The following is a 23019-nucleotide window of genomic DNA, read 5'->3' on the forward strand; positions in this document are numbered from 1 at the left end:
TTAGTAACATGATGGGATTTGTTATTAATCATGTTAGTATCATGCCTAGGATCTTGCAAATATTGATATTATTATGCTTTGATGAGACTGAGATTGTTGTTATTTTGATGATGATGATTTGTTGTATAAATATTATTATGTTGCTTGATATTATTGTTATTGCTTGATCATGCCCTTTCTTGCAGGTTTAAAGGGAATTTGTGCTTGAAATCATGCTTGTTAAGATAATTAATAATTTTTATTTAGGCTAATATGATTTTAATTCAAGTGATCGCCAATAATAGATTTGTTTTTGCATTAATATTCAACCAACATAGATTAAACAGGTTTAGGATTAATATATTGATTGTATGTTAATCGAAAAGCGCTCATAAATATGAGAAGAACAAAGCAGAGGCCTATTTAGGGTAGGTTCAATCTCTTTTAGGTTGGATTTGTACCTTCATCTCCGAATATCTAGGTATGGTTCAGGGCCACTATGGAGTTAGAGATCTCTATGATCGTGAATGGTTTACAAGTTCCTAAAACTTGTTGGCGACTCTTTTGCTCTAGCTTCCTTCCCTTTGGACGCCACCATACTTAAGTGTATGATCACAGTGGGGCTCAAGTGTGGAATGCTTGAAATATTCCCTACAGTTTTTGGCGACTCCACCGGATTTCTATTTTAATTCCTAAAATTTATTTTGGCAATAATTTAGAATGAGTGGATGAGACTCGAAAAGTTCTAAGTATTCATGTGCGTAATTTTGATTGACATTATTAGCATAAGCATAAAAAAGGTCCGCATTGGATAGACCATCCGTAATGCGTCAAAAACATAGGATTTTACATGTAGGAAATTTAGGAAATATCTTTCACAACTAGAATCGAAAAAACGCTACAAAAAATCGGTAATCCCGAGAACACAGAAAGCTGCCGAGGCATGTAGGAACTGTCATTGAGACAACTTTGTCCATCGCTGTGCGATGGATTTATCACGACGCGATGATTTCATCGCGGCGCGATGGACCCTGTTTTCTCTCGCCGAGTTCTTTCAATACCAAGCCAGAAGTCTGCCTTCTTGTTTTACCGATTCGAGTACTATTTGATCGATTTTACTTCCTGATTGAATTTGTTCCTTGTTTTTCGAAAACCATATGTGTTCTACATGTGGTTTTAGCCCTCGGGAATTCACGCTCCATCTACCTAATCAAACGCTCCGTGCAACGAAGGGAACATCCGATTTTTTGAATTCACCAAACCATGGAAACAAGTTTAACTTGTGGGGTCCCATCCATACGCGCCAAACCTTCTAAAGGTAAGGCTTCCGCGCGATGCATCCGGACTCATAACCATGGACCCTATTTTGACTACCATAATCCTTGAACTTTAGAGAACTAGAGCCATGGTTAGGTTGCAAACTCATTGCATCATATTGTGACTACTTGACTACTTGTGCATAGCCTATGTGTGATTAAGCTAACCGTTTGTTTGTCTTGTGTTTAATAATAAGTTTAAATAAACTGATTAATGACTAAAAGGACTTTGCTTAATTAATTAATTAATTAATTTTGATTATTAAAGTCTAATAATATTTGATTTAACTTGACTTAGCACGACTTTAGGTTCACCCTTTTCGAGCAGAATATTGGAAACAAGTTCAAACTGATGCTTCACTCATGACGTTGAAGTTTGGCTTGTGGCGCGAACCGTCAGAGTTCATCGCGACGCAACTGATCCATAAATCACGTGATGGTCCACCGTTTTGCTCAGGTCTTCAAGTCAAGTCTAATTGATAAATTAATCACATAAGCGAGTCATAATTTTGTCTTTAATCGAGTCTAAGCACATAGTCCCATGGTCTTACACAAGTGTCAAGCATGTCATTTTCACTCACTAATTAATAGCACACACTTTGTATATGAGTTTCACCATGACCATGTCTAAGAGTCTTGTGTGCACGTTTTCCGTCGTTTTTTTAAAGGGATAAGTCGGATATTATATCCTCCCAATAAAACTATGTTGTTTTAAACCATAGCTTAATTTGTAACTTGATTCCCAAAATATGCACCCTTTTTTTTGTTTTTTTGTCTTTAAACCCATAAAAGTCAAAGTTAATTTGAGTGAAGTCATTAAGTCAATGGTTTAATATTACAGCGCTTGGTCAAGAAGAGAATGACGATTAATCAAAGACAACACGTTCGTCTAAGTTCTACTCTTTGATACACCCATAAGATATAGGAAAAAGTTCATAATAATGGCTTCCCAACAAGAAGTTGATGAATTGAAGCAAAACATGAATAGCTTGACTGAGATGATGAAGACTCTTGCTCTTCAAGTCAATGATCCCGTCAAGCAACAACAACTTGAGCGCATGGAAGAAAGCCTTACCAAAATTTCCAACGACTACAAGTTTTAGGGAATTATCTCACAAGGGGTCTTAATGGATAAGGAACTTCTTCCGCAGAAGTTCAATGCCAATGTCATCCCTATGTTCAAACCAATTGACAACCCTTATTTTCATTTAAGAGCTTTCGAAACTATAATGAATATTAAGGCAATCGACAAAAAGGTTTTCCCTTCATTGTTCTCACTATCTCTTGAAACTGTTTGTCAACAATGATTTTTCTCTCTAGACAAGAAGAAGGTTTCTTCTTGGGAAACTATTACAAATGCTTTCATTGATAGGTATAAGTGCAACATTCAAGTTAAAACCGACCATAGGGGACTCAAAATGTTGAAAACAAAAGGAAAACAAAGGATTCACTTCCTTCTTCAACAAGTGGAGAGAAACTTCTGCTAAGATGGCAAAGGTTCTTACCGAAAAAGAGTCTGTGAGGATGTTCATCAAGAATCTCCAAGAGAAGTATTCAAAACATTTGAAATATCAAAGCAATTTGAATACTTTCAAGGCCATCTATGACATAGGTATCGATATTGAGGACAACCTTGCAAAATAAAAAGTTGCTAATAACAACAGTGGCTGGAAAGGAAAGAAGAGCGACAATCCTTCTTCTTCTAAAACCACCCACTCAAACAACATTAGCACCTTTAACTTGAATGAGGTTCTCGCCATGAACAATCAGGACAAAATAAGCCATTTAGGAAAAGTTTCACACCTATTGGCATGAGTTATGACACGACATTTGATCGCCTTCACGCTAAAGGACTCATAACTCCTATTGGACCATTTGGAGATCCAGCAGTCGAAAGGAGGACGGCTAGTTGGAACTCTAGTGTACATTGCAAGTATCACCAAGGCAGGGGCCATTTCACTGAGAATTACTGGAAGTTGAAAGAAGCCATTCAAGATTTAATTGATAGCAACAAACTTCCATTGCCTCTTGCTAGCAAGAAGCCAAGTATTAATAGTGCTCCACTTTCAGACGCCTTGGCAATTTCTGATGAGGAAGATCATGTTGATCCATCACTCCTATCAAACCGATTGAAGAAACTCATGCTATTGAAGAAGAGGAGGAAACCTTTTTCGATGCCATGAGTGATTTTCCCCCAACTAAAGAACTTGCCTCTAAAGATGTATGTGCTCTCGTAAACACAATGAGGGAGTCAATGAGCCTACTCCGTGATTCCATCAAGCAAGTGAAGTTGGCTGAAAATAAGCGTATCATTGAAGAGATGATGCCCACTAAAACTACTGAAAGGAAGCCGTTTTCTTTTAATTTTGTCGAATCACCCAAAAGGAATAACAAAGTCTATACGCCTATTGGGAACACCTATGCAAACATGTTCAAAATGCTCTTGAGAGTGGAAAGATTAAACCTCTCGAGCCAAGACCATTTGAATCATTAAAAAGGACGAACAAATTCTATTGTCCATACCATCAATCTGGAGGACATACTATTAAGAACACTGCTTTAAATTCAAGGATCTCATCTAAGGATTCATTGACAGTGGAAAGCTTATTCAAGCTAACCCAGAGAAGGATGTAAGTATTAATGGATTTTGGGAAAATGATGATGAGGATGTCTACCTCAAAGATGTGGAAGAAACCCCACTTTCCACTATCTATCCCATAGATGACATTTGGGATGAAGAAGATTCATCCATAGATGTTCTTACAAGATCAGGAAGAATGCAACCTCCCATCGCCAATCAACCTATCCCTACCACTCAATAAGTCCCTATACCACTTATAGAAGACAACGATGTTGTCAAACAACTTAAGGAGACTAAAGTTGAGATGACTGTATGGAAGCTACTAGCCACATCTCACGAGCATAGGCTCGCAGTAATGGACTCTTTGGCTAAAGTTGAGATGAATTCGGAAACCTCACCTGAGGGTTTAGCTAATTTCCTCACTAGTGATCTTTTTAGCCCCATCAACTTGATTACTTTTTCTGACAAAGACTTACCTCCTGAAGGTGACAAGCATAATAACGCCTTGAATCTCACGGTTATTGGCAAAAGAATGAACGTCCCAATGACTCTTGTAGATACTGGGTCGGCGATTAATGTTTGCCCACTCCGAACTGCAAGAATATTGGGAATAAAAGATAAGTATTTGTCTCCATAAACACAAGGCATAAGAGCTTACGATAACACTCGTCATCAAGCTTTTGGGATTATCACTATGAATGTCACGACAGGAGTTATTGAACATGCTACTACTTTTCAAGTGGCAGATATTAAATCTTTATTCAATTTATTGTTGGGACGCCCTTGGCTTCATGACCTTAAGGCCATCCCTTCATCCCTCCATCAACAAGTCAAGGCTATAGTTGGAGGAATTCCTGTCACGATTGATGCTTCCCCATGAGAATCAAAGCGGTAGATACACCGATCATAAATGTGGAGCACGATGAAAATGATGAAGACTTATGGGGCTTTAATGCTGTAGTGGTCGCTTCAGTCGAGGAAGATGAAAAGACCCCTCTTTTCTATGACCTCCATTCGAATATGACAGTCAATGCCATTCTTAGGAAACAAAGACACTTTCCTGGAATGACTCTAGAAAAGAAGAAAGGAATAGAAAAACAAATGGGACTGCCTGGCCTCCCTAAGTTAGACACTTTTGGACTTGGTTTCGAATAACCAACTTTAGAAGATCTTAAGCGAGCCCGGGAAAAGTTCAATGCACGAAGAAACGCTCGTACCCAGAAAAGAGCAATCCCAATGGATCACTACCCCCTTACTCTAAATGGACAATTTATAAAGGAGGGTGAAGACTATCCATGCCATGAATTCCTTAAACCTTTTGTCAAAGATGGGATAAGGCAACCAGGGTGACGTGAGGAAAACCTAGGTCATTGATTTCTAAGTATCCCCCGATCAAAACCAAATTTATAAACAAACCCAACCCTAAGTATAGAGGTAAGTCCGAGTCAAACCCAAAGGAATGAGGTATAAGCTAAAGTCTCTAGTTAAGCTATTCTGAAATCTTAAGCAATAGGGTTAGTCTAAACTAGCAAGTCAACTCAATCAAAGCTAACAATAGAATTCAATATCAATGCACTCACGATAAACTTGCTAATTTGTCGGGGAATTGATCAATCAAGCAATGCGAGAGAAAACGGTATTTGCAATCAAAATCACTTAAAGAGCTATTTCCTAGGGTCAAGCTAGATGTCTCTACAAATGACTTCAAAGGAAAATCGCAAAACAAGATCAATTGATAATAATAGCTTCCAAATCAATTTGTCGTGTCATTGAAAACTAATATGCAACTCATACATGCTTCACCACATCCCTAGCAAAGGAACTACTCACTACACATTGTAAAATTGAAAAGCATTACTAAACTGATCATCAATTTCATCATCAACATTGCAATCCAAATATCAACAATCAAATCAAACGAACTATAGAAATTCAACAATATATCAAGAATCAAACACTAAAATTGCATTAAAAAGGAAAGAATTCTTACAAAACTTTGATCAATATCAAAGTGAATGAAGATCAAAATGTAGCAATAATCAATTACCAAGTTTCTCTCTATAAAATCTAAGAATAAAGTTTTCCAAAATCTTGAGCTTCTCTCTCTAAAACTTTAATCTATTACAAATTCTAATTCCTTCTAATTCATACTCTCTCTAAAAATGAAGAAATTCTATATAGAGTAAAACTAACAAAGGAGAGGTTAGTTAGACGTCCAAAAAGAACCCCTAAAGGCGCGCCCTCTCCTCTAAATGCACGGCCGCAAAGAAGTGGGTACGGAACAGGGGAGAGCAGCTGCACGGCCACACCTCCCACTTGTGCGGCCGAGCACAGGGCTGCGCGCCCGCGCTTGGGAGCAGGGGAGGGCTTCCTCGTGCGTCTGTTGATGCTCCCGTGCGCTCCACTTGATACATGTTAGGGGGAGGAAGTTTCCAAAGACCTCCATGGTGGGTTCAATGCCAATTTTAATGCCCATGCAGCTTGAGAGCGCGGCCTTGAAGACTTGGACTTTGGACTCCTTAACATTTGAGCTTCAAAGGGGTAGACCGACTTGCATCTTGAGCTTTATAAACCCTGAGAAAAAGCCATCTCCTTGAACATCACTAATCTCCTAAAATTAAATAAAAGCAGACAAATAAAGGAGGAAAGGCAAAGTAAACTAATAAATGCAAGAAAATGGGAAAACAACTAAGGAAAACACAAACTAGAGAAATAACAAGTAAAACTAAAGAAAAAGAGATATAAAAGCAATCAAAATTCATCCTAAAAGAGGCTAAATGAGTGCCATAAATGACACTCATCACAGGGTTTGAAATGTTCTTGAATTGAAACTTCTTAGACAAGATCCCAACACCTATCCACAAAGAGAAAGCACCTCCATGCTTTGACTTCACTGTTATGGGTCTCCTCTGTGGATATGAGAAAAATGAGCCTAAGCGTGTTGATGACAACTCTGCACTTATGCAAACGGTGTTTCAAAGTGAAAACTTTGACCCCTCAAAGCTCATTACTCCGACAGAAGGATTAGTACAAGGATGGCGAAAGACCGTGAAGGTGACTACACTAAGTTGAAGAAGAATCTCCATCACCACAGGACAAGGACCAATGTTCGATGAGTCTGAGTCGTCTAAGTCCGAGTCTTGAGTCTGAATTCGAGTTCTTTTGTTATCAAGTCTTTTAAGTCTCCTGTAGTTGCATCTCCTTTTATTCCTCCTAATTTAGAACCTACTCCTAGGATAGTCAGTGGTCAAGTCCCAACGAACGTGTCTCTTTTTGATGTAATGGGTTCAGAATTCAATAATATGTCTTCTTTCGCTTACTCCTCGTGTCACTCTTTTACCCAAGATGACGAGCATTGCTGACAGGCTAAAGTCGTATCACCTAATCAAAAGTATTACCTAAATCCTCTAACTAAAGTAGATAGGGAAGTAGGGTCGAATCCACAGGGAAACTGGTCTTTCTACTCCTAATTAATTAATATAATCTAAATTATTAAAGTAACCAATTTGTTGTTTGTAATGTGAAATTATACTACGAAGATTAAGTTTAGGGAGAAAGTCGATAATAAGAAGGCCTAGGGTCATAGGTTCACCAATAATTAATATTCCGGGATAAAACATAACAATCAACAGTTAACATTGCACAAATAACATGATTAATAGGCTCTCGTAATTTATTAATCAACATAGATCTAACAGGCTCTCGCAATTTACTAGATCTAAGTTCCTATTGAAAATAGCCTTTAATATCAAATTAACATCTGCTCGATTCATCAATTCAATATTGCTATACTTTTACAATCAAATCACATCTGCTCGATTCATAATCTAATTGCAAAGAATTAAAACAATTCAACACGAAATTATTATGCAATATCAAATATCAATAATAACAAATTATCCCTTCATATTAATTATGGATCCCCATAAACCTTAGAATTAAACTACTCAGACATAATTAAATCTAAACTAAACGAAGCAATAAAAGTAGTCATGATAGAGTAAAGAAATAAAATAAATAACTGATATTAAAAGAGAAGAAATCGTTACCAAAGTTAAAAGGAACAAGAGTTGTAGAGAGAGAGAATAATACTAAGAGTTTAAGAGAAGAGAGAAAGAGAAAAGTTAGAGAGAGAAAAGAGAGAGTAAGGGAAGGGAGAAAAGAATTCCCAACTTGCTTCACAAAAACATATTTATAATAAGCAAGAATCCTAAACTAAAACAAATTAAACGATGCTTAAAAGATCTATTAGAGACACGCGCCCGACCGGGCGCCACACCGCCCGACCGGGCACGCCTTTTTGATCGGGCGAAGGGCTGTTGCGATATAAGTCTTCTTTGCCCGATCGGGCGCGCCATCGGGCGGACCACCGGGCGGACCATCGGGCAGACCACCGGGCGGACCATCGGGCGGACCATCGGGCATACACCTTTGGGCCGCTTGGACTCCTCGTTTGGGCCCGTAACTTGGCCCAAACCAAATATCCTCTTTGGGGCTTAAATCATTCGGTCCAAATGCCTCGTCTTCACACAAGTCGAGCCCTTATTCACCGGCTTGATTACTCTAACCGATCTTGGGCTATGAAAGATGGTCGTGCTCCTCCAATGCTCGTAGTTGCTCCATAAAATCCCGGGAAAATGCTCCAAAGGTGCAATTCCCTACAAAACTCAACCTAAACTACGAAAACACTAGAAAACACATATTAGTAATAAAAGTGGCTCTAAAGAGCCAAAAACACTACTAATAATGACCAAGGGACGGGGGTAAAATACTACATAAACTAGACATATCAAACTCCCCCAAGCCAAACCTTTGCTTGTCCCTAAGCAAAGAGCTCATCAATGAACATATAAAACATTCCTCACCCCAATAATCAAATCAAGCACAGACGATTCAAGGCAAATCTAATGAGCATGCTTCAATATCAATCAATCTCATTCATCCAATCACTCTTCCTCCCCAACAATTGTCAAGTAGAGCAAACCACAAGAGCATATAGAATTCAAGACTAGTGCTCACACACTCAACTCTCATTTATGTGGCGAGTAAAAGATGTACTCGATCGCTCTCCATCCCAACCCCTTTAATGTGAACAATGCCCTCCCAAACTCACAACACTCGTGTGTTTAAAAAGACATACACTCAACCTATTAGTCGACTCGGAATATGTCAAGTCATAACTTACATTGATAAACAACACTTTCACATTTACACAACTCTATGCACAAGGTCAAAAGGTCTTTTAAAGCTTGTAATGTAAGGCTAGGGTAAAGGGTAGGATATATTTGGGGAAATGTAAGAGAAAAGCTATGCATTAAGGGAGCCAAATCCTAAAAAAAACCAATGATCAAAATAAATAATGATCAACATCTCCAACATAACTAACTCCAACAAGAATCCACCAAATACTACTCCAAACAACATAAACAATCCCAACACTTACAATTTCACTCATAAAAATATGACAATGTAGAACTTGAGTGAATAAACAAACTTTGAACTCATTCTTTTTTTCAAACTTGATACTTTTTTTTCTTTGAATTTTTCTTGGGCAACTTTCATATAGATAATTTGAACATATAACAATTTTTTTCTTTTGCTTTTTTTTTTCTTTTTATTCCACATTGGAAATTTCAACTTTGAAACACAAATTCTTATTTTTTTCCAATCACAAAAATCAAAGAACAAATTACTCTTCTTATACCTCCACATTGTGCAAATAATGTGCACACTACAACTCCCTCACCTCACTAACTATAGCTCCCCCAAGCCAAGCTTGGGACTAGTAACCAATGGGGCTAAAAAGGCTTGTAATGTGGCTAAATAAACAATAAAAGGGCACAAGCAACAACATGGGTAGCAAGAAGGGAACAAATGTATCTAATATCGTCTGAAGGCTACCTAAAAGAATGAACGCCTTCGTCCTCCTCATGTGCATAATAGGTGAGTCATGAAATATTACTCATAGTTGCAAACCAATACTCAAATTCATTGACATACCAGGAACTAAACACACATTCCTAACCAAATCAACTAGTCAAGCACTATATTCACAAGTAGTTGGACAAAATTGACGCATGTTTAGGCATCCAAGCAATTAAACTTCAAATCATGACCAACAAATCCACAATGCTTATCATCAATAACCAAGAATCAAAACAAATTTTCTCAAGTATGGGGCACAGGGAAGCATGATTTATAATTCATCGGAACGTATTTTGAATTTTTTTTAATTTTTTAATTTTTTTTGTATTTTTCATATAAGAAAGCAGTAAAACTATACTAGGAAAGCAGTAAAACTATACTAAGCATACCAATAAAAATAAAAAGGGAGAGAGTGAAAGATATACCATATGAACACGAGAACCTCCCCCCAAGCTAAATCAGAAAATGTCCTCATTGTCTTAAGGGGAAGCAAGTAGTCAAGGTGACTACTCTTCATCATCACCACATCAATGTCACCAAAGCCTCAGGATTTCAATGCATCTCTTTGGAACAAAAATGGGCAAGAAAGAAACAAAGTGTTAGTGGAAAAAAGATAAAAATTGAGTCAGGTTCACTATTCTGATCATAACTTTTGATATATAAATGATAATGCAGTGATTCTAATTGCATTGGAAAGTAGACTTAAAGATCTTTCCAACGATAGGCCACACGCCCAAATCCGATAAGAAACGCAAAAGTTATGGCCTGTCAAAGTTGAGCAGTTTTGCTGATCCGCTCTCGCGCCCGGTCGGGCGCCACACCGCCCGGTAGGGCGGTATAAACCCTCTAAATTCTCTTTGTTCTCGCGCCCGGTCGGGCGCCATACCACCCGGTCGGGCGGTCAAAATGTCCGTACTCGTCAACTCTCACACCCGGTCGGGCAAAATTTGTCAATTTTTCACCCTTGCTCTCGCGCCCGGTCGGGCGGTCCTTCGCCCGTTCGGGCCCGAGGCAATGTTTGGTACGAGAGACTCCTTCTCTTTTTTCCAAATTTGACTAACTCTTTTCCTTCTAACCTGTACAACTCAATAAACTCATTAAACTCTCTCCTCTCTCCTCTCACAATAAAAAGAAGGAAGACTAAAAAAAAACAAGAAAAATACGGGTTGCCTCCTGCAAAGCGCTGGTTTATCTAGGTTCCGCACGACCCTCTTACCACATGTCGAGAAGTTAAGCCCCTTGGCCTATCGCCTGGTAGGGTGGTTCTTCACCCGATTGAGCGATTTTTAAACCACGACTCAACTTCCTAACACGCCCTGTAAGGCGCCAATTCACCCTATTGGGTGGATCCTCATTGGCTTGAACTGGCGGTTCTTTGCTCTTGTTCGATTGAGAACCCTTTTTGACCATTGGTTGCCTCGATTTATCACTTTATTGAGCTATTACAACACGATCTGGTGGAACTTTCACTATAGGCTCAATTTCCGCAACTTGTGTACTTATTTCCACCTTCTCATCTTCAAAACCAAGACCTTCATAGTATAAGGCTTTCTCTATTGCGTCCACTTCCTCTTTCCATCGGTTAGTTGTACCTGTAGAAGATGCAACACACGATACCGCCTCCAAGGGATCTTTAACAAAAGCTTGGGGCTTATTAGAACAATTACCAACCACATCAATTTTATAACACTTCTCCTCTAGCATGGGGCTTTTAGAGGTATTATTCAAATTAAAAAAAATTTTATCATCCCCTACTGATAGTGTCAATTTACCACATTTTACATCTATAATTGCTCCAGCAGTATTAAGGAAGGGTCTACCCAAGATAATTGGGGTATGCAAATCCTCAGCCATATCAAGAACAACAAAATCCACAGGTATATAAAATTTACCTACTCTAACAGGGACGTCTTCTAGAATGCCTATGGGGTATTTAGAAGAACGATCAGCCATTTGCAGAGTAATATTAGTAGACTTTAATTTACCCATTTTTAGCTTTAAACACACAGATAATGGCATGACACTAACACTAGCGCCCAAATCACACAATGCATTATCAATCATTAAATTGCCAATATGACAAGGGATAGAAAAACTACCGGGATCTTTTAGTTTGGGTGGAGATTTATTTTGTAGTACGGCACTGCATTCAGCGGTAAAAGCGACAGTCTCTACCTCACAAATAGACCTTTTCCTAGTCAATAATTCTTTCATGAATTTTGCATATGCAGGTATTTGCGTGATTAATTCTGTAAAGGGAACTGTTACCTGCAAATCCTTCACCATGTCAAGGAACTTACCAAACTGCTTATCCACCTTGGTTTTCAAATATCGATTTGGGAATGGTAGTTTGATAATTGGTTGTTGCACATCATTACTCCTATCTTGAGTTACAACCTTCCCTGAAGTTTTACCCTGCAATGTAACATCAGAAATATTAGTACTACCCTTTAGCCCTGCAGGGCTAGGATTAATATCCCTTGGTATAAAGGAATCAGGATTAGCAATTTCTGTTAAAACAGGTTCATCATCTATGGGCATAGGAGGCCCATCATAGTGTGAACCAATCCTGAGGGTAGTTGCAAACGCCTGATCTGTGGGTTGTACCGGTTGCGATGGTAGGGTTCCCTGCAGGCGAACCTGGAGAGCAGCGGCTAATTGTGCAATTTGAGTATCTATGACTTTATTGTGGGCTACAATCGAGTCAATTTGTGAGTCTCTATTCTCCATATGCTTTTGCATACTAGTTAACATCACTCTAATTTCTGATAAAGCTGGGTCAGAAGGTGGTGGAGGAGTTTGTGGTTGGTTTTTCTGGCCAGCATTGGGATGGTAATATTTCTGCTGAGGTGGTGATGCTGGTTGTTGTGGTTGTTGTGGAGGTGGAGGTGTGGGATTTTGCACATTAGTACTCTTGTAGGACAGATAAGGATGGTTCCGATACCCGGGATTATAGGTGTTGGAGTATGGGTTATTTTGCTTGATGGACTGAAAAGCGTTAACCTGCTCCATGGAACTCCTACACTCATGTTCCCAATGACCTACAATTCCACAATTTTCACAGAAAGCATCATTAGCATTATTATCAATTGCAGAAACATTAGCTATTTTAGAATTAGCAGTAGTAAGGTTATCCAATTTCTGACAAATAGAGGTTAATTGAGATTGCAAAAAGGATACAGAATCAACGTGGTGTTTTCCCTTGTTTGCAAAACCTCTAGGATTCCCATATTGGGAATTATGGATCGCCATATCTTCAATAATCTGACCTGCATCATCATTGAGGTTCATAAACCTCCCATTAGCTGCAGAATCCAAAATTGCTCTAGAAGAATTTCCGATCCCATTGTAGAAAGCTTGTATCAACTGCCACTGTGCTAAGTTATGATGAGGGCACTCTCTCTGCAGGTCTTTGAATCTCTCCCAAGCTTCATATAGTGAATCATCTGGCTCTTGGGCGAAATTTTGAATTGCGCTTCTCAATAGAGCTGTTTTCTCTGCAGGGTAATATTTATTATAAAAGTTTAAAGCAAGAGTCTCCCAGTTAGTAATACCAAGTGCAGTTCTATTCAAACCATTAAACCATAATTTAGCTTTTCCACATAAAGAAAAGGGAAAAAGAATCTCCCTGATTTGGTCCTGCGTTACCCCATTCTGCCTAATAGTATTGCAATATTGACAGAAGTCTGCAATGTGAAGATTAGGATCTTCACCCTTAGCTCCACTGAACTGCTTTCTTTCTATCATCGTTATGAACTGGGGCTTGATCTCGAACTGGACTCCCTCGAGATCAGGTGTAGGAGAAAGATGTGGAAAATCCGTTAGGGATGGCTGTGAATAATCGCTAAGCTTGCGAGGTGGAGGTGGTGGTGGTGGTGTACCCATTTCTAGTTCTGAGTCAGAAGAGTGTTCCGAATCACTAGAATTAGGTAATGGGTTTCTAGGAATATCGTTACTGCAAGAACCTGCCAGGATCTGCCTATAAAAATTCTTTTGTCTATGAAACGAGCGCTCGATCTCAGGATCGAATGGAATGTAACCTGATCTGGAACACCTGGGCATAAACAAAGAACTGAAAAGACAGATATTAGAACTACCTCAAAGAACTAATGTCCTTTGAGGCAAAAGACAAAATAATCTAGACTACAAAAACAATTAGAAATAAAAATAAAACCGTTTCCCCGGCAACGGCGCCAAATTTTGACAGGCTAAAGTCGTATCACCTAATCAAAAGTATTACCTAAATCCTCTAACTAAAGTAGATAGGGAAGTAGGGTCGAATCCACAGGGAAACTGGTCTTTCTACTCCTAATTAATTAATATAATCTAAATTATTAAAGTAACCAATTTGTTGTTTGTAATGTGAAATTATACTACGAAGATTAAGTTTAGGGAGAAAGTCGATAATAAGAAGGCCTAGGGTCATAGGTTCACCAATAATTAATATTCCGGGATAAAACATAACAATTAACAGTTAACATTGCACAAATAACATGATTAATAGGCTCTCGCAATTTATTAATCAACATAGATCTAACAGGCTCTCGCAATTTACTAGATCTAAGTTCCTATTGAAAATAGCCTTTAATATCAAATTAACATCTGCTCGATTCATCAATTCAATATTGCTATACTTTTACAATCAAATCACATCTGCTCGATTCATAATCTAATTGCAAAGAATTAAAACAATTCAACACGAAATTATTATGCAATATCAAATATCAATAATAACAAATTATCCCTTCATATTAATTATGGATCCCCATAAACCTTAGAATTAAACTACTCAGACATAATTAAATCTAAACTAAACGAAGCAATAAAAGTAGTCATTGTAGACACCCATTTGTGTCTCCCCAAAACCAAACCCAGTGATGAATACCTTTCACGTCGAAACATAATCGAATAAGGTGAAAGTGGTTTGAAAGTCAAGTGTTGCGGTTTAGTTTTAATTAAATTCTTTTCTCTCTGTTTTTGAAAATGACTTTATTTATTTGGAAATAGCCAATTCAGTTTATTTTGGTCCATAATTAAGGTCCAATAATAGTGTAGTTGGATGGGGCTTTAAAAGACCTTTCCAACGATATATTATAAGCCCAATTCCGATTAATAATGAGGAAGTTATGGCCAAAATACTAAACTGGGTCCAAACCGGATTTTACCTACGACCCAATGATCATGTGGAGGGTCCAAAGGTTTAATCCTATTCCTAAACTAATTAGGATTGATTAGAATCTTCTATAAGTTTCTAAAATATCTTAATTATCCTTTTTTGAAAAGATAAGATTATGGAATTTGATTTAAATATAAACTTTCCTTTTTTAAAACTTTCCTAATTCTATTCGGATTTAAAGATGTTCAAAGACAGTCAGATATTATTTTCGTGCCTCATATTTTTTTATCCAAATTTTATATGGTTGGATAGATCTTGAAATTATCTTTCCAATGATATATTATAATATTAATTCCGAGCTATAACGAAAAAGATATTAAAGATATACGAAACTCTATCCAAAACTGACACCCTTTCACTATTTCGTCCATATCTTTTTATCTACAAAATATATGACTTATTTGGACTTCTAGATCAAAAGATATGATAAAAACAAAATTCGCAAAAACTGTCTCTGTCGCCAAACGACAGGCTTGTCGCCTCGCGACAGGATAAATTTCTGGCGACAAGGTCGGTTTGTTAGCGACATCGTGTAGTTTTATTCCTTATCAAATTCTATGATTTTCCGGACTTTTTCCTTATAAATAGGGTCCGAACTTCTGTTTTCATTCATCAACAATTCTCTCTTTCAATTCTCTCATCAACTCTTCATCAACTTTCATCAACTTTCATCATCAACTATCATCAACTCTCATCCTTAATTCTCTCTATTCTCCTCTAAGCAATATATGCTTTCTTTCTCCCTCTCTTTCTAAACTACCTTTTTATCAAATAAAATATTCCGCATTCACAAGATCTTGAATCACTTAGCCAAGTTCGAAGTTGCCTTCGCCCTAGACGTGCAGGGTTGATAGTTTCTGAGGGTTTGGTCCAAAACTAGTCAAAACTTTATTTAATTTGATTTCAATTTAATTCTTTAATTGTTCTTTATTATTTTCATTGAAGTTTACTAACTTGTGTATTTTGTTATTAGAAAGAGGTACGAGGCTTCAAAGTATGTAATCTTATTACTCTCTTTCAATGTAGAAAGCATGCTTATTATTGTTTATGATTCCTAGTATCATGTTAGGATGTTTTTATGCTTTCTAGTATCATGTTTAGGGTGCCTTTACTCTTTCTAATATCATGTTAGTACCATGTTAGGTTTAAAGCTTTGATCTTTATTGCTTAGTGACATGCTAGGAGATGTTATTAATCTTGTTAGTATCATGCCTAGGATCTTGCTATTATTATTGAGCTTTATTATGCCTTATCATGTTATTATCATCGTTATTATTATTATTGATTTATTATGTTGCTTGATATTATTTTATTGTTATTGCTTGATCACGCCTTTTATGCAGGTTTAAAGGGAATTTGTACTTGAAATCACGCTTAATAAGATAATTAATAATTTGGTTTAGGCTAAAGTGATTTTAACTCAAGTGATCGCCAATAATAGTATTATTTGTGCATTAATATTCAACCAACATAGATAAACAGGGTAGGTTTAATATAATGTTTGTATGTTATTCGAAAAGCGCACATGAATACGAGCAGAACAAAGTAGAGGCCTATTTTATAGGGCGGGTCCTTTCTTTTGTAGATTGGATTCGTACCCTCATCCCCGGACCCTGTTTGGTTCAAGACCTTATGGAGTAGTTGATGGTCCTTTTGGATTGTCTTTTGGGTTTACAAGTTCCTAAAACTTGTTGGCGACTCTTTTTGCTCTTTGTCTTTCCCTTTGGAACGCCACCGTACTTTAGTGTATGATCACAGTGGGGTTCAAGTTTGGGGTTATCATAATGCTTGAAATATTCCCTACAGTTTTTGGCGACTCCACTGGGAAGGATTTCTATTTATATTCCTGAAATTTATTTAATTTTGGCAATTATTTAGAATGAGCGGATGAGACTCGAAAAATTCTAAGTATTTCATGTGCGTGATTTGATTAAAATTATTGTCATATGCATTAAAAGGTCCTCATGGGAGCACCCCATGAGTCAATCCATAGGAATTTTACACGTAGGAAATTTGAGAAATATCTTTCATGACTAGAATCGAAAAGATGATGCGAAATCTGGAAAATTCGAAGAACACAGAAACTTGCCAAGGCATGTAGGAACTAGCGTCTAGAAAACAAGGCTTGTCGCCCGTAAAAAGTTTCTGTCGCCTAGCGACAGTTCTGTCGCTTGGCGACAGGAGCTTTTTTGCGGCGACAGTCCCTGTAGTCTGGCGCCAAGTTCTTCCAATACCGAGCCAGGGGTCTGCCTTGTTGCTTTGACCATTTCTAGCATTGTTGGCTTGATTTTACTTATTGATTGAGTCCTTTTCTCACTTTTCTGAACCCATATGTGTTCTACATATGGAAATAACCCTCTGGGGGTTCCTGCTTCACCTGCCCAATGGAATATCCCACTATCATGTGCAAAGTTCAGATTTGGGTACGTGCAAAGTTTGTGAATCCACCAAACCATGGAGTCGAGTTCGATTTCATCACGAACTCACGGAATCCTGTCCATTCGCTCCAACCCTCCCGGTAGGCTTGTGTGCAATGCATATGGATTCATAACCATGGACCTTTTTGACTTAACCCATATCCTCGAACTTTAGAGAACTAGAGCCATGGTTAGGTTGCAAACTCATATTGTGACTATGTGAACTACTTGTGCACCCTTGCTTGTATATATTATATATGTGTTAACCGTTTGTTTGACTTGTGATTAAGACTAAATAAATTGACTAGTGACTAAAAGGACTTTGTCTAATTAATTAATTAATTTTGAATTAATTAAAGGTTAATAAATTAATCAATTCGACTTAGCATGACTTTAGGCATGTCCATTTAGAGTAAAATTACTTAAAACAGTCCAGATTAATGTTCCAGCAATGACACAGAAATTTGGACTGTGGCGCTGTAGTTTAGTGTCTGTCGCTTGGCGGCAATTTTGTCGTCTGGCGACAGGCTTTAAACAGTGGCGACAGTTCTGTTGTTTTAGCGACAGTCCAGTTCTCTTGCTCGAGTCATCACGACAAGTCTAATTCACAGTCTACTAATCAGTTTGTCAATTTATTAATCGTTCAAACCATGTTTAAGTCTTTAATTGAGTTTAGGCACTTAAAGTCCAATGATCATACACTAAGAGTTAAAGACTTTGTTTAATTAATTAATTAATTAATTTGAACTAATAAAAAGCCTAAAGTCGAGTCATAGTTCCTTTAAGTCAACCCGGATTTTTATTCCCGTATACTGCACATGCGTCAACTTGGTTTGGTCATAGCCGGAGTTCAAGAAGAACCACGAGTCGTACAACGTATGGATCTGTAGCCCTGGGTTTTATCTTTAATTTGGCGTTGGTTTCGTCCCAATCAGAGTCACAGATTAAAAGTTATGACTAAAATACCACAGCCTGTCCAGTTTAATGCACATACGTGAAGTCTTAACTTAGTCCTTGCTTAAGTCTAGTTACATAGTCTAGCCACATGGTCATGACGCAAGTCTTAACATGTCACCTAAACTCATTAGTCTTAGCACACACTTTGTATATGTCACCATGACCATGTCTTAGGTTCATGCATGAGTCGTTTTTCCGTCATTTGAATTGGGGGGTTCATTCTATTCCTAATCCTTCAATACTTCTCCATCTCCATCATCTTCCCACTTACTACATTCTTTCCCCATGCATATCATTCCCTTCATTCTTCCATGATCTTTCTCCACCTATGCATGCTGAATCGAGTTTGAGTCATGTGATTGACAATAATAATAATAAAAAAAGGAGTAATGATGAGACAAAACACAAGGCAAGATTCTCACTAAGATTTCATGCTTTCTTCTTCTTTTTTCAAACCTTTCCCCAATAAGTCTAGCATAGGCACCCTTTGTCTACCTTAGATTTATTACATAGGTTTTTTTTATTTTGTTCCCCTTTAATAAAATGAGCATTTTAATTTCTTGCATATGATCATTGCATTATTAAAAATAAAAAAAATAAAAAATTCGCCGAATTAAGCACAAGGTATACCAATGATTTGAGGCACCCCTTTGTAGCCATGTCATATCATCTTCACCCTTCAAATATATAATCCTTTTCTTGATAAACCACTTTGAGCCTCGTCTAACGATAGACCTCTCATTTTTCAACCCACATTTACTAACCTTGGGATGGGATGGTGTGTAACTTATGCAAGTTCCAATTTACAAAAGCTTGAGTGATAAAAATAAAAAAAATATAATAAAAGTGTACAAAAGAGCAAGTGTTCCAATGTCTTGGATATAAAAATATCTTCGATAAGAACATGTCTCAGATTGCGTTTCTTATCGAGTGCTCGGTACCGTGCCTGAGAAACATGAATGCCAAGTGAGTGATAGACCGCATGATCGAGATTGCCCACACTTATAAAAAAAAATGCGAATATGAAAAATGCAAAAGCGAAAAAGAAGAGCAAAAACAAAAAAGAAAAAAAAGCTCAAAAATGAGAAAACTCAAGCATTAAAAATACAAAGATTCAAAAGCAAGGTTGCACACCTTAAGGGCTTATCTAGGGTCTTGAGCCTTTATCCCCTTCTTCTCTAACCTTTAGCCTAACCACGTTACAACCCTTAAAAAGACCTTTTTGAGGTATACATACACTTGTGCGAGGTTCGGCTAGAGCTACGTTTGGCCTGATTCCTAACGGATACGTAGGCAACCTAACATTGAGGTGCGGCCATAATAAAAATGCATTCATTTTCACATTCACACACTTACACCATGATCATATCAAGGGATTTCCAATGCTCATCCCTATTTACTTAGAGCTAGACTTGGGGGCTTGATCCTTACATCATTACCCTACCTAGCCTAAGAGTCATCATTATTTGACTCTTATCAAATAATACTTTTCCATACACTTAGCCTTTGCAGCCTAACTTTAGTGTCACTTTCACACACATCACAGATACATGGCCAAAGATACTTCCCTTAGGAACCTTTTGTCATGAAGTCTTAGCATAATGTTGAAGCATGCTTTGTCATATCAACATCACTCATCACTTATCACTTATAATCATCATTGTGTCAGGAAGTATGAAGTGCTTAGCCTCCATGCCTAAGTTACCCAAATACTTTCATAATCAAGTCAACTAAGATAGCTTAGGAGGAATTAATCCTTGCACCTTGAGAGATAGCATCAAATTCATATACTTGATTAAGCTCATTCAACATGCACCATCAAACACTTCGATTCTTTTTCGCGTCTTTCTTTTTCGGGAGAAAGTCGGTACTCTCCACAAAAATGACGGAAAATTTTTGCTTTTTTGCATTTTCAAGTCGCACTTTATACACGAGTCATGTACATTGAGTCATGTCGTGTCATATCACATCGAGTGGAGTCTAACACATGTGTCAAACGATTTGAGTCGAGTCATGTCAAATCAATGAGTCAAGAAACACTAAGCCTTAGGTCAACCCTAAGATAATAAAAGATGAGCAAAGTCCTATAGTCTAAAATATAGATGCAGGTACATTCCAGCGAGCAAGAATATTTCCGGATTTTTTCGAAAAAACCGCGAATATAGATGTATGAAACTTTTCCAAGATGAGAGAAGTTTGAGCAAAATTATATGGAGATGAAGAGCCTTAATTTGCAAAAGATTTGAGCAGATTTGGTTGTAAGGAAACGACCAAATTGAAAGTTCGGAGCGATATCGCGGCGACAGGCACTTTTGGCTTGCGCTGGTGCAGCGATAGGTCACGTGGCTTCATGATGTGGTCATATAGACCTGGCTCAGCAATTTCGGGTTCCTTGGTACGCCAGTTAGCCCCTCTAAGCAATTTGACATGATTTAGTAATCGGCTCGATTACAATCAACAATAAGTGATCGACCTGACAAAAGATTGTCTCACTTAGCTTAAAGGGCCTAAGCATTGGCTCATCGCAAGCACCGGAGTAACGGTTCACAACAATTTCCTAGGATAGAAGAAGATTTGAAGATTCGAGATGACGAAGCCTTCAACAGGGGGCTTTAAGATTAAAAAGAGTCTATTACTTGGATTTAAGAAGGACGGTTTGAGATGAAGCGACCTTCAATAGCTTTCACTATGATTGGGGAGGTTATTATTAGATTTGAGAAGAACGATTCAAGATGAAGCGGTCTTTGATAGCTTTCGCTAAGATTGTGAAGGTTATCACTTGATTTGAGAAGATAGCACGAGATGGGCAATCTTCGACGACCTTCGCTAAGATTGTGGAAGTTGTCATCAAGATTTGAGAGGATAGCACGAGATGGGCGATCTTCGACAATGTCCGCTAAGATTGTGGAAGTTATCACTTATATTTGAGAAGAGCGGTTCGTGATGAGGTGGTCTTCGACAACATTTGCTAAGATTGTGGAGGTTGTCACCTAGATTTGAGAAGAGCGGTTCGTGATGAGCGGTCTTCGACAATGCCCGCTAAGATTGTGGAAGTTGTCACCTATATTTGAGAAGAGCGGTTCGTGATGAGGCGGTCTTCGACGACATTCGCTATGATTGTGAAGGTTGTCACCATGATTCAAGGAAAATCTCGAGATGTAGCAGCAATGATAGACAGCGTTCCCTAGGATGTGGAGAGTTGTCACAAAATTTGAAGATGGCGAAGCAAGGTCACCTTCGACGGTCCCTCAAGGTAAAGAAGAGATTGTCTATAGCGGCGATACACTGCCGTGACGACGTACGGCCACAACCTGGAAGATGACGACATATAGTTATTTTCGACGATATTCCCGAAATACTGTGGAGGATTGTCACCAAGAATATTTAAGGCGACGACATACGGTTATCTTCAATGATGGCGTTCACGAGGCACTGTGGAGGTTGTCACAAACAACAAATGAAGCAACAACAAACGGTTACTTTCAGAGACGTGTGCTCGACGGTGCAAGATACGCGTTTCTTAACTCTTTTATCTGTTTAACTAATGATTGTTTTACAGGTATCGGCGTTATAAGAATGATTTGGAATCGCAGAACATTTTGAATCATTCTCCGTCCCTATTGATACTTTGACTTTCGTTTTCAAAACCTAAGTTTCTCCAAACTCAGTCAAAGTGGGGGCTTCTGTAGACACACATTTGTGTCTCCCCAAAACCAAACCCAGTGATGAATACCTTTCACGTCGAAACATAATCGAATGAGGTGAAAGTGGTTTGAAAGTCAAGTGTTGCGGTTTAGTTTTAATTAAATTCTTTTCTCTCTGTTTTTGAAAATGACTTTATTTATTTGGAAATAGCCAATTCAGTTTATTTTGGTCCATAATTAAGGTCCAATAATAGTGTAGTTGGATGGGGCTTTAAAAGACCTTTCCAACGATATATTATAAGCCCAATTTCGATGAATAATGAGGAAGTTATGGCCAAAATACTAAACTAGGTCCAAATCGGATTTTACCTACGACCCAATCATCATGTGGAGGGTCCAAAGGTTTAATCCTATTCCTAAACTAATTAGGATTGATTAGAATCTTCTATAAGTTTCTAAAATATCTTAATTATCCTTTTTTGAAAAGATAAGATTATGGAATTTGATTTAAATATAAACTTTCCTTTTTTAAAACTTTCCTAATTCTATTCGGATTTAAAGATGTTCAAAGACAGTCAGATATTATTTTCGTGCCTCATATTTTTTTATCCAAATTTTATATGGTTGGATAGATCTTGAAATTATCTTTCCAATGATATATTATAATATTAATTCCGAGCTATAACGAAAAAGATATTAAAGATATACAAAACTCTATCCAAAACTGACACCCTTTCACTATTTCATCCATATATTTTTATCTACAAAATATTTTAATCTGACTTCAATTTCATTAGAAAGTAGACTTCAAGAGCTTTCCAAAGACATATTATATGACTTATTTGGACTTCTAGATCAAAAGATATGATAAAAACAAAATCCACAAAAACTGTCTCTGTCGCCAAACGACAGGATAAATTTCTGGCGAAAAGGTCGGTTTGTTAGCGACATCGTGTAGTTTTATTCTTATCAAATTCTATGATTTTCCGTACTTTTTCCTTATAAATAGGGTCCGAACTTCTGT

The 23019-nt window shown here is 37.7% G+C and overlaps 1 non-coding gene across 1 annotated transcript; it reads left to right on the plus strand.

Annotated features, from left to right (window-relative positions):
* The first annotated feature begins 13180 nt into the window (after positions 1–13180).
* On the plus strand, positions 13181–13287 carry LOC145577211 (small nucleolar RNA R71). Its single transcript, XR_014098681.1, has one exon. It is a non-coding gene; the product is annotated as a small nucleolar RNA R71 (small nucleolar RNA).
* Positions 13288–23019: the final 9732 nt, after the last annotated feature.

This window comes from Chenopodium album, chromosome 13, assembly GCF_948465745.1.
Source record: "Chenopodium album chromosome 13, dcCheAlbu1.1, whole genome shotgun sequence".
Classification (NCBI taxonomy): Eukaryota; Viridiplantae; Streptophyta; class Magnoliopsida; order Caryophyllales; family Amaranthaceae; genus Chenopodium; species Chenopodium album.